The sequence below is a fragment of the Cavia porcellus genome, unplaced genomic scaffold (genome assembly GCF_034190915.1).
Source record: "Cavia porcellus strain 051 isolate PalLab524CR breed Dunkin Hartley unplaced genomic scaffold, mCavPor4.1 scaffold_1, whole genome shotgun sequence".
Classification (NCBI taxonomy): domain Eukaryota; kingdom Metazoa; phylum Chordata; class Mammalia; order Rodentia; family Caviidae; genus Cavia; species Cavia porcellus.
In genome coordinates, this window is record NW_026947484.1 from 16,140,911 (window position 1) to 16,155,002 (window position 14,092).

Genomic DNA, 14,092 nt, shown 5'->3' on the forward strand with positions numbered 1-14,092 from the left:
AGTAATTTAGATATAAACAATTTAGAATGGTGCTTTTCTCAAGATTCTTAGTGTGTGCCAACAAGTGTTCATTAGCTGTCTCTGCACAGGCACAGGACACTGACAACTACTATACCTGCAGGAGAGAACAGCCTCTTCACTGAGAATAGCAGCTTCATGAGACCCCTCCTGTATCCAAGACCAAGGAAAGAAAAAGACATGATTCATTCTGGCTATGTGTTGATGCTCTAAAAAAAGAAGACACAACTTTTCCTTTAATCACTCTGTTTACATTGAATTTGGGCTCATTTCCAAAAAGGTGAAAAGAAAAGAAAACAACAAGCAGGAAAAAGTGAAACAACAGAAATCATGTCTAGGAAACAGATGGAAAGTTAACAGCTGAATGAACAAATTCTGATTCTACTTTGGTCTCATATAGCAAAACAATACTATACTTTTGTAGTTAATAAACTGTTAAAGGGGCAGTTCACAAGTTAGTCACCTTTACCCAAAGGTAAAACTTTGGGTATTTGGTTTGCTTAACAATTCGATAAAACTAAAGGTAGTTCATATCAGTGAACATAAAGGCAGATTAATTGAACTTATAGCATCTAAACAGAAAGATAAAACAGACTGAACAAAAATTCGTACAAACTCAAGGACCCGTGAAACACTAACAGCACATACAGCATTTGCAGTATTGTAGTCCAAGACAGGAAGGAGATGTACATTGAAGCAGAAATATTACTTGAAGAAATAAGGGCTGAAAACCTCTAAAATTTGGTGAAAGACACAAAACTAAGAACCTGAGCAAAGCTTAAATAAAAAGCATAGAAAGGTGAAGTGAGAAAATTACGGAGTACAGGGAAGACGAATATGCAAAAGTCAATCACAATTTTAGATGTTAAGTCAATTTGAGAAAATTGAAACTAAAAAGCACAATGACATTTACAATTACTCTAAATATAATGGTATACTTTTATATAAACTTGAAAATACATGGGTAGATTTTACGTGCTGAAATTTTTTAAAACGTTGTAGAGTTTTTAAATCAAAGGAGACCTGGGCCTGGGATTTAGCTCAGTGGCATAAGCGCCTGCCTGGCAAGTCCAAGGTTGTGAGTTGGATCCTTGGTACCTAAATAAATCAGTAAATCAGTAAATTAAAGGAGACCTAAATAAATAGAAAAGCATATGTTCAAGTATTAGAAGGCTCAATACAGTACAGATGTCAACTGTCTCAAAAAGATTTGTAGGCTACTATAATTTCTATTAAAATCCCAGCAAGACTCTCTTGGATTTAGGTAAGTCCCTAAAATGTATAGGAAGGCAATGACTTAGAGTAGTTTGAACAATCTGGATAAATGATAATAAAGCAGGAGGAGTCATTTGACCCAATAGTAAGGCTTTCCATACAGTTAAAGCAATAATGGAGTGAAACAGTGTAAAGGACATGAAAAACGGTAAACACAAAGCGAATAGCAATCTGGAAGTTGATTCTCAACATCACTCATAACAAAATCAATATAAAATAAGGCAATGCTACATTTTATTAAATTGCCAGCACTCAAAAGTTTGTAAGTACAAGAGGAAATACAGATACTTGTATACTTCCTATCGAACCATATTCTTTGGAGAGCAACTTACGAATATCTGTGAACTTTAAAATATGTGCGCCTATGTCAGTCAGTTTCCCATCATGGTGACCAAATTCTTGGGAAACAATTTAATTGAGGAAAGATTAATTTTGGATCACCCTTTCGGAGTTTTCAGCACGTGGTCAGCTGGGCTTTGGGAAATGCCACGCTAACAGCCGTCCTCTGCCTTCTTTGATCTGGCATTCTGGGAGGTGTTACTTCCCACGCTCAGGATGGGTGACCCCTACTACCATCCCACAGGCCAACCATTTCTAGAAGCATCCCCACGGCCACACCCAGAAGTGCGCTTTACTAAGTCTCTAGGTGTTTCTCAGTCCAGTCAACTTGGCAATCGACATCAACTACCCTAGAGCCCTTCTGAGATCCTTTTTGGTGCTGGGTTTTTATTTTTCTTTATTTTTTCTCAGCCTTTGGTTATCTGTTTGCCTGTAGGGTTGATAGTTGCAATTCTTGCTATACTGATTATGATTTTTTAAGCAGTGTTTCCACAAATAATTTTAAATGAGACAATAAAAAGATATGTTTTCCTTGTGTGTGAGTAGTGTTATTATGTATAGTAATAGTATAGTGTAGTATGTTGCCAAAATATGGGCTATTCTTTCTGGAATCTGTCCATTTGTTCAAGAAGGAACCAAAATACTTGCCATGGTTAAAGACATGCTCTCCGGAAAAGCATGGAAGTTGCAATGCAAATGCGGAGCTAAAAAGAAAAGAAAAAGGAAAAAAATCAAATTTTCAGCTCCCTTCCACTTTCCAATTCATATAGTTCTTTATTTTAATGTGTTTTTTTCTGACTGTTAGATCTTTTCTATTTTCTGCAAGGCCAAGTGTCTTATTTTGACTGAACTCCATTTTTTAAAAATTATTGTTTTTAGCAATTCCCATTCTTCCTCCAAACCTCCAGAAAGTTGTTTAGATCAGTCCTTTCATACAGACCACACCTGTGATTCCCCTAATTCATTATCATTTTATATCACCTTCAGATTTCTTTGTTATTGCACTAAAGAATCTCTTCTCTTCAAATATATACAGTATATGTAGTCTCTTCTTAAGTATAACATTACAAATTCCAGCAAAGTAAATTATCTCTTTCTCCCTTCTCTTATTCTTGTATGCATTCATTCTTTCTTTTAGTAGGTACAAAACACCAAGTCCATAATAAGCTGAATTTTTCATACACAGTCATTCTAAGATGGAAAGTGTCTTGCAGGGAAATTTGATGCCTAAAACAAAAATGTAATCAGACTTTTACTGGGTAGAATAAAAGAAAGAAAAGGAAAATATGTCATCAGATATTCTATATATGCTTTCTTTTAGTTTTATTTCTGTAATATTAATAGATGAAGCAAGAGGGTTATGATAATAAAGGCAAATGACATAGAAAACAGAAAACATACTGAAGGAATGTGTTTAGAGGGCTGTAAGATAACTCAGTTTTACTTAAAACCTCATTGTATAAAACAGGTCAAGGTCAAATCGAAAATGAATTATAAAGCAAAATATCTAGTATTTCAAGTGTCATTCATAGAGTAACTTAGAGACATATCTATATATTGGGATTCTGAAGGAAATTCATAAAACTGAGGTATCTAAAAATGCTAAAATAAGCAGTATGGGCAGATGGACAGGTGGATGCTATCCAGACAGATATAAAGAAATATCAAGTAAACATGTTAAAGTTTGATTGTAGAATCAAAAAGATTTTAACAACCAAGAAGGCTGTTAAAGAGGAAGAGGCAGGTAATCATATTTTCAAACCTTTCTAATGACTCAAGTTTAAACAAAGCTGAAAGTCACATAAAACCTTTGTTTATGTATTTACTAGTTTGAGCTCACACCTTTAAGAATTTTTATTTCTCCAATGATAGAAAAAATTATAGTTTCTTGAGAATTTGGGATTTAGGGAAAATTCCAAAATAAATAAATATCTGGAATATGGGGCTGGGGATTTAGCTCAGTGGCATAAGCACCTGCCTTGCAAGCAGGTAGTCGTGAGTTCAATCTCTGGTACCAATAAAAATGAAAAAGACAAAAAAAATTTAAAAAAATATCTGGAATATTATTGATGTTATAGAATATTATTAATTTGCTTATACTTTTAGCACAAGACTATAGTTTACAAAACTTACATACAAATGTTTTATTTTATTTCATTTGTTGAATATTTTATATTAGTATTTCATAAATACAGCTTACTGTATAGATTAATACAAATAATATTGTGTGGGTTGAATATTTTTATATTAGTATTTTATAAATACAGCTTAGTGTATGGGTTAATACAACAGCACAATTTTAAAATCATTTCATGTCAGAAAATTCCTCTTGTAAAATGTTGTCTATATAGTGAATGTAGTTATTTCTTGGGACAAATTTCCACACATATATTGTAATATAGCCAGTAACTGAAGATTCTGTAAATTTATATTCTCAACTACAATGCATACTATGCTCTGTAATCTCATTTATAGCAGTTAATACATTTGTTTTATTTTGTCTTGGTTTGGTTTGCAATAATAGGGATTGAACCCAGGATCCTTTACACTGAATTACATCCCTAGACTGGTTTTATTTTTGTTTATTCATTTATGTTTGAGATATGATCTCACTAAGTTGCTAAATTGATGGCACTGGATTCAAACTTGCAATTCTCCTACCTCAGTCTGTCAGAGTGCCGGGATTATAGGCATGTACTATGATGCTAGGCTAATAAGATTGTTTTCAGTTTTTGCAACATTTAATGAGAAAAGGATCTCATTCCATTTTTTAACATGTAGTAAGGTTGATTTTTTTGTGATTAGGTCACTTTTACTCTTTTTAAGTAAAAAATGTGAGTTTTAAGTTTTTTAATTGATTTGTAAGACATATTTATGCTAGTTTTAAGACTGCCTAATAGTTGCATCCATTTACCTAAAAAAGCCATGAGTCTAACATCAGTTATGCCTGAGTAGTATTCCAATGTGAAAAAGATAACAAATTTTACTCATAAGTGAAATAAACCAGAAGTAAATGTGTAAAGCACTGTGTTGTCTCTGTAGTGAAAACTTAAACAGTAAATAAGATCCAAAGTTACAATAGATATAATAAAAGGGAAAGAAACTGCTCAAAGGGAAATTATATTGTTTGATCAAGCTTGCCTGCCTGTATCTGGTAACTTGAGCAACTACTTTGAGGATAGCAATATGCAATGCAACAACCACTGTTCAATTCCTATCATCTTATTTTGAAATCATGTATCCCTATTCTTTATTGTTGTTGTTGTCCTCATTTTGCTTTTGCTGTTGTTTTCTAATTATTTGTTTCATGATTTTTCTTGTTTTTTCTCTTTAAAGTAATAAACAAAAAAAGACTTCCTTATGTAATAAAGACATCTGTACCAGTCAGGGTTTACTAGAGAAACATATAATACATAATATACAAATGTATAAGAAATTACAAGATTGGCTTACAATGGTCAGAGTCAGAGGATGAAGTGTGCAGAGGGTGTCTGCACACTGGAGACTGAAGGGTCCAACAAAAGGTCTGGAGCTCACTGCAATGTCTGTGCAAGTCTGTATCAGGAGGCTGATGGGTCTATGATGGAAGGCTGACGGGTCTAGGCCCCAGGGTTCTAGAGTCTCAGGCAGAAGCCAGACAGGCTGTGCCAGAAGCCAGGAAACAAAGTCCAAGCTAAAGGCGAGGACTGGAGCTCCTCTGAAGAACCAACAATCCTCAGTCCTTCCTAATGTCCCCTTTATTGGATGCAGGCTACCCGCTGGGCGGGGGATGTCCTTTACAGCTGCACCATCTCCCAGCAAAGTAAGGACCCTGGGTCCCTGCCAAACCACTTAGCTGAACTTCTAAACTTCTCAAGTCGACACAATGAACAGCATCCTAGAGGAGTACGGGCAGGTCCTCTACACCCCAGGATGTACAACTGCTGAGTTAGTTACGCTCCTGGACTTCTCCAGTTGACACAATCTATCAACCAACACAACATCTTTGTCTATAAATATTTCTCGGTACTGCAGCAAATCTTAAAAACAAATGACAAAATGTAAGCACAATAATAAAACGTAGAAACATTTAAAAAGAGAGTCCAGGAAGGGAAGAGAATGCTATGATTCTTACTTACGTTGGCAATTTATAATACTATGATCCTACCAGCATGCCGAGGAGTCCAAAAACAACAGAAAGACTTTGCTAGCCTTATCGTATATTCTTGTGCTCCAGGGAAGGCGACAGAATGCAAAGAGCCGGTAAACAGTACACACGAAAAGAACACTGCCAACCAATCACTGAACATTTGGGGATACCGGAAGAAGCTGATGATTTGCTGCTAGAGAATATCTGAGTTTCTAGAAAGTTTTACTGTGCTTCTAGGAGGCAAGATGATAGTAGTGGGATCCTAGCAGTTAGAAATAATTTAATTTAATTTCCGCTTTCCTTTCCTTTTTTTTTTTTGTATCAGAAATCGAACTCAGGACCTCATGCTGGCCAGGCAGATACTGTGGTGCTGAGCTATTTTCCCAGCTAATTTAATTTTCATACCAGGCTAGAAAGAAATTAAAAGGTAGTTGCTTCCAGGAAAGTAAAGAAATGAAGTCTTTTTGCATAAGTTAATTTGTAGAGTGAGAACAACTCCCAATATGTTGATTACACATATATATGTTATATGGTTTAGCAGAAAGTTTCTCTGAACACATGTCTGGTGCTCTTTTCTTTTAAATTTTATTTAAAGAGAGAGAAAAAGCAAATCAGAAAAGATAGTAGAAACAATACATAATTTTAAAAAAACCAAACAGTAAGAAATCACTAGTTGATATATTACATATTGTCCTCTTAGAAATAGTTGTTCGTTACAAAATTAAAACATACAAAGTGGACATTCAAACAGTGAGACTGCAAACAGTTCTGTTCAATGATCCAACAAAAACTTAATAATATGGTCATCTATGTTACACACTTTCAGATAAATGCAGTAATATCCTTTAGAGTACTTTCTTTTCCTCCTTTTGCTTTTTAAGTCCACTATCTGTTTAGTTATATCATGTTTCAGCTTGCTCAGTACCTTACTGATCTGTTTTGTTGTTGTTATTTCCTTTTTAATCACCTTACATAATTCTGTTGTTTTGTTTTTGAGTTTCTCCTTATCCATGCCTCATGGATCAGCATTAGTGGAGTTGGGAGTTTTGGGAGGTATTTTGTTACCTTGTTTTCTCATGTTCTATTGTTTTTGTTTAGTTTTTTTTTTTTTTTTTAATTTTGAAGGTAGTGAAATACAACAGAACAAGACAGAACATAGCCAGTTGAGACAGTCAGTGAAATTGGTAGAGAACTTCACAGGTTACCAGGTGTCATGGTTCATGTTGGTGGCCCTCAGGCCTCATGCATTTGCATTGTGCATTTGTGATTTGTGCATTGTCTAGTGCTTGGATTGGGTGTGAGTGCTACACTGGCCTAGGGGAGGAACCAGGATGCAATGTAATGGCAGGAAGAAGGTGTGTGTGTGTCTCTCTCTTGCCAGTTTCTGCCTTGCTGTTTGCAGCTGCCATGAACTGTGGCCCTGTCATGCCACCCTGCCTTGGAGCCAACTGAATTTGGACTGAAACCTCCAAAAACTGTAAGAAATAAACCTTTCCTTTCCCAACTTTGTGTATCAAGTATTTTGTCTCAGCTATGAGTAAAAAAATAATTAAGACACCAGGATAACAGTAATAGGTGCTACAGTATATCTTGTTATCTTCTTCACAATAGTTGTTCTTTCAATCAGGTACAGCAAAATCAAATCAAATACAGAACATTATAAAACTTACCAAAACAGAATATTGAATAAAGTAATACAATTAATCAGAACAAAGCAAAACAGTGATAATAATATTTGTCTTCAAAGAGATGGTAGAAGGAAACCTCCCCTGCCCCCATTTGCTATGTTGCATACGGTCAACCTCCCAAAGTAGGGGGATGGAATGTTTGATTCTCACCCTGCACACCAGTAGGCTCACAGCTGGCAGGTGGCGACCTGGTTGCTTGGTTTCGCAGAGCCCTAAGTTCCAACATGGCACCCATCTTGGGAGATGCTGGCTGTTTCTCCACCTAGGGCGGCCACTGCTTGCCTGAGCCACGGCTGCTTACCAGGGAGGTGAGCTGGTTGCTTCCTGGAGCTCTTGGTAACAGTTATTTTTTTAAAAAAACAAGGGATCCAAGGTGAGATGGCATTTATTATACTTTGATGATGTTTTGCCATGCTGAATTTTGTTTAAATTGTAAGCATTAACACTATAATTAAAATTTTTAAAATGAAGACCTCCATATAATATATATAGTGTTTATATGTTATATAAACATGTATATAATATCAATATTTGAAAAAGACAACCCTTTGTAAAGGTTTGCATTGGGTTACCACATTATGAATTTGAACTCTATTAATTGTGAATTTCGTAAAATGTCTATCATGGGAAAAACTAGGAGATAAATATTCCTGAAGAGAGTTTACAGATACACATTAATTTGATCTGGTCTTCAGTCTGTCTCTTTCTCTCCATTTGTACCTGTCTACCTCTGTCTCTGCCAAATGCAGCATAAATCTCTTGCTGAGAGGCGAAAAGCGCCTCCCTTTTGGTTTCTTGATCCTACTTTTACTCTCTCTTTAGAATTCAGCAAGCATATACAAAAGTCATATTCCTATGGCTACTACTGAATCAGAATTCCTTCTCCAGTCAAATGGGCTAATCATTATTCTTCTCTTGAACAGAGGCAAATGACTGCCTTGCTTTCTGAAAGTGGAGTTGGAATGGACTTAAATTTAAATAAAATTTTCATTTACACACAAGCCACTTCTCAGCTGTCTCCTCTAAGGCTTGGGAGAGACTCTCAGGCAGCAAGATCCCAAGGCTTCACTCACAATGGCTGACCTAAAGTGTTGTTCTAAGTTGATTTTCAAAAGATTTCAAAGGTGGCACAACACTATAGCTATATTTAAAGAGAAAAATCAGTATGTTAAACAACTGTTTAAAATTTTCATTTAGGTACAAGAAAGTCACAGTGATCAGATTTTTATTTGGGTTGGTAGCAGCATACACAAAGCATCACTTTGTACTTTCAAAATTTGATGATAAAGAGAAACAAGTTATCCATCAAAGATCACTTTGTCCACTAGAATCATAGACTCTCTCACATCCAGGGAGAGAGAGAAACAGAGAAGGGGAGGAGGGAGAAGAAAAAAGGGGGAGAGGAAGAGAGAATCTGTACCTAGGTCAAAGCATCAAATCATATTTGGGCCTCGTCCTAGACACAAAACTCAATCAAGCTGTTGGCAAGGATGATTGCTGTGCTATTTATTAGTTGGCCCCATGTGTATCATAAATCAATTGAAAATTGATCATCACTGTGCATTTGACCTACACTTGCTCTATCAATGTAAGTGGCCTGGTCAACGACCATTCTTTTCAGTAGTAAATCAATTATGACTGATCAAATCTATCAGTAGTTAACTAAGAGATTATTTTGCTAAATCTTATTTCTTCTTCCAGGTTGTATTGGTTTGAATTTTAACACTTTTGCTTGGCAAGAACGTGGTCAGAAATACACATTAAAAAGCAGTCCAAGCAATGATAAGGACTTTTGCTTCTTCACATAGGCAGATGAAAATGAAGGTATAAGCACCTTCTAAAATTTATTAAGCTTGGGCTTGGGAAGTGTACAGTTTTTTGGTTGTAGTTACATTGAGACAAACACAAAAGTTCTGAAAAGCCACTATCCTCTAATGTGTGTTGATGAGATTTTTATTCTGTAGTAATGAAACCGACCACAAATGATGCACTGATGCTTCTTCTCATGTTATTTTCTTACGTCAAAATCTGTTTTTCCAGCCGAAAGATTTGTTTGAATACAATTGTGCTCTCATCTGAATAGTTTAGATTTTATAGCATCTTGAAATAATTTCGTGTAGATTTATCAAATAAAATAAGTTGGGTTGGGGCTGGGGATTTAGCTCAGTGGCATAAGCGCGTGCCTTGTAAGCAGGCAGTCGTGAGTTCAATCCCTGGTGCCGATAAAAGGGAAAAAAGACAAAAAAAAAAAAAAAAAAAAAAAAAAAAAGTTGAGTCATTTTGATCACTTTAGTTGTGATATTTTTTTTTTCAGTTCATGAACCTGAGCCACTTTCTTGTAAAGGATTGCTTTTGTGGATAAGTGCAGAGGTATAAATGCACACACACACACAAACTCACACACACACACACACACACACACATACACACAAACACGTATTTCATACAGATTTAGAGTGTTACCTTGAGTTGAGCATTTGACTCGTGAGTCTGAAATGAAAAGTTTGAAAAATACTGCGATGTTTGAAATAATTTGTAATAAAAGACATCTTTTAAGAGGATTTAACCTCTCCAATTGTAATATCAAAAATGCAATTCTCTGAATCCTGCAGTTTCCTTCTCACAGTAATACACCTACTTTTAGAAATTTTATATTGAATAGCAGAAGTTCTTTACCTGAAAAAATGTTTAAGACTTGTGTTTTCAAAGTGCCTCAAAGGAAACCAGTAATCTAATGTTTTGGTGAACATAGGGGTACAGGGAAATAACAGTAGAATTAAATATGGAATTTTGTTACCATCACCCCATTACAGTTGTGCAGGCTATGTCTATTTACTTCTCTGGCAACCAGATTCTAGGTGATTTACCTGTGACTACTAACTCATTATCATCACTAACCTTATAAAGTGATAGTTGCCACCATATTTATTTTATAACTTAAAAACTACAGTAACAAAAATCTATGACTGAAGCCACAAAATTCAAAATTCAGTCATTTCATGAGAAAAAGAGAAAGGTTTGGGGCAGGCCACATAAGAAGATCCACAGGATCATGATTTTTGCTTTCTTGAGCTACTAGAGTAGAGGAAGCAACAGGAAGTGTTGTATTACTCTTACACCTTTGGATTATTCATGCATATGATTTTCTGTCTATGAAAATTGTTGAAAAGCAGAGACAGGTAAAGAGTCAACGACTGGTGTGTCCCTCTCCCTACCATACAAACTCTCACAGTCCTTTTACAATCATTTTCACATCTAACTATATTTCTGCTCCTCAAAGCAGTAACTTATTTCCTCTGTCCTGCATCTACTTTTTAATTGTCCAGTTGAAAAAAGCACAGTTCAGTTACTTCTGTGTAGGTAGAATTTGATGTAATAAACATGGTGCGGTAACATTGTGCTCCATCATTAAAACACTGCTGATATTTTGGGTTAGTGGAATATAGAAACTGAAAACGATGCTTCCAGTCCTCGTTAAGCTATGGTTAAGATATAAGATGGTCTACAGCAAGCTGAAAGAGAGCAGTTGGGCTGAGAAAGACACACACTCGTGGACACACACACACACACACACACACACACAGCAAAACATCTCTGAACTTTTCAAGAAGTCAGATCTAAGGATTCTGGAAGGACAAAGATTAAACTTGAATAGGGATGAAAAAGCTGAAAGGAAATATCCATGATGAAATATTTTAATTGATCTTGTAAGCCAGATTTCTAAGACTCTTAAAACTTCTAATATAACAGAAAGGGACTAAAACAGGGAATCTACAAACAACATTTTGAATAGCCTCTGCTTCCATTCACCTTGAGAAAAAAATTACTACATGAGTAAAATATAAAAATCTTGCCTGGCTAATTGAAACATCTAATCCTGATTTGAAAACATGTGATTCCAAATAATTCAAAGGTATATTAACAGGAAGAAAAACTGAAATTCCTAGTTGGTGACCTATTTGATGAATGATTCAAAAGTATGGCAAGTATTTATCAAAACGTTACATAAATTTTCTTACTGTTCCCTGTGCAAGGCAATAAAGACATATTCATTATTCAACTTTGGGAAGCTCTTCCTTTGGGGAAGGCTGAATTAAATGTAAACCCTTAACCTCTATACTAGGAATCATCTGAGAGAGCTAGGAGGTAAATAAACTGCTGGGGTCAGATTTGGCATGATCCCAGAAGAAAGAAAAGACTTTTAAGGAAGCAGGTTCTGAGCTTATATCAAGCCAATTATTTATAAAGAAGGCTGTGATAAATATTTCCTCTACCACATGAGTGTAGGTCCAATAACCCATTTCAGATTCCCTAGTTACATCTTTGTTACTAGTCTTTGTCAGATATTTTAAAACTTAGAAGACATTTTTCAACTTTTTTGATTTGGAGAGATTGTAAATCAAAATGGTCTCCAGTAACTCCTAAGGGCATGGAAAAACTTGTTGAATTAGGCCAAGCATAAATTCTACTAATTCTTACACAGTCTGGCAGTAAACAATAATATGATGATTGTTGCTATATAGATGTTTCCTATGCAATTTGATGTTGAATCTCTCTTGAGTTTTAATTACTCAATACTTTAATTAGATTATGAGAACATAATTTATATTTTTATTATAAATAAATTACAGTTTATGGTTCTGCAGTCAAAATTGCCTAATTAAGCTATATCTATACAGATCCACAGTGTCCATCCTGTGCATCTACATAAAAAAAAGAATTAGGATAGTTTGGTAAATTAGTGTTCAGGGTAAATAAGTGTTATAGAAGGCTGACAACACTAAATTGTAAGTTAGAATGTACAAGTCCCAAGATTATCTTGGCTGCTTCAACAGGACCAAGCGAAGAGGGCTTGAATAAAACAGATTATTTCTCTCTCATTCTAAGTGTGAGGTGATAGGTGGCCTGGAGAGGTAGAGCATCTCTGTTTCCTCAGATAATGCAGGGCCTCACGCTGTTTCTGATTTGTTGCTTACCATCTACTTCTGAGTGATCATCCATCCTCGTGGGACGGTCCAAACTGGCTCCCTTTTAACTATATGTGCTTTACTTCCACCCCTGTGCACATTGCAGCAGACAAAGTGTTCAAGATAAGCATCTTCCTCAAGAAGAAATTTAGCACTTATGTGTGCTCATCTATTGGCCAAAAATTAGTCACATGGCAGTTGTGATGCAAGGCACACTGGGAAATGTAGTGGGAGGGGAAGGCACTGACCCAGCTGAAAATACACAGACTGTTTTCCTAAAAGGAAGGGGAAAACACATAGTAGAGGAAAGTTATATGTCTTGTAAATGAGTCAGCTAAATCTTGAAAGAGAACTTTGTTTTATCATCTAGAAATGTAATTCCATGCAGTGATAATATCATTGTCTGTGGCCAGCAGCCATGTAAGCCTAATGTTTGGAGGTCACCCCTGCAGTCATCATGCCTTCTTCAGCACAGTTAGCGCTCCATACACTTTGGAGGCCTCTGTGTGCTCCAGATTCCTCTCTACAGCTTGTTCATTTATTCTGCAAAGAAACAAGGGCAGATTTGGGGTCTAATTTATCCAAATTTCAAATCTACTGCCTGGGTGGTCTTAGATAAATGCCTTAATATCTTTGAACTTCAATGTCGTTCTTTATAAAATTGAGCAATATTACATTATTGCCTGATGTTTAAAAATAATCTATGTGAAGTCTCTTTTAGTGCAATTATAATACCATCAGATAATCCTTATTTAAATACTGAAACATACATTATTAAATTAAGGTGGTGTCTATAAAATACACTTAGTACCACGTTCATCAAAAGTATATTTAAATGTTGAGGTTTATGGAAATAGTAATTATCCTTAGCTTCTTGCCTTTAATCTCTAAAAATTTTAGATTTATTTTATGGGATTGTTTTCAGCTCAATTGTTATGTTCAAATTTATAATCTTCCTTTCAACAGCCTATATGTTAATCCTATTTTTAGTAAGTTACTATGACAGCAAAGTACTTCTAAAGTTACTTTTTAATTAATATGACTTATATTTAGGGCAATTTTAGTTCACAGAAAAATGATCTGAAAGTACAGAGTTCTCACATACCCTATCGACCCCTACAAGTTTTCTTAACATTTTTTCATTCTTATAGGTCATTTTGTATAATCAATAAGTCAGTACTGATCCTTTCATATTAACTAAAGCCCATCTTTTACATTACAGTTTATTCAGTTATGGTCCATGTGTTTTGACCAACATGTTATCACATTTACCGACATTAAAATGCAGAAGGGAAAAAGACGGGAGGCTGAAGAGGAGAGGAAGGGGAGATGGGAGAAATAAAGATGTGCCATGTACAGAATCCTAATAATGCTTATCAGTGGAAACATTACATGCTATAACATAAGCTAAGACAAATAACATTAGCAAATATGTAAAAGGTGATAGAGTAACCAAAGGAGAAGGAGGGGGACAGAAAGGAAAGGGACAGAGAAAGCTGTATTATGTACATATAACCATTCTCCAAGATGGTTGTCAACTGTGTGAGTTGCTAATATGCACTAATTAAATTAAATTAAATTTACACAATAAGATTCAGAGCAGTGTTAGCCCTAAAGATAGCCTGTGGTCCACTTCTTCATTCCTCCTTCCCCTCCCAGAAGTCCTTTGCATTCAT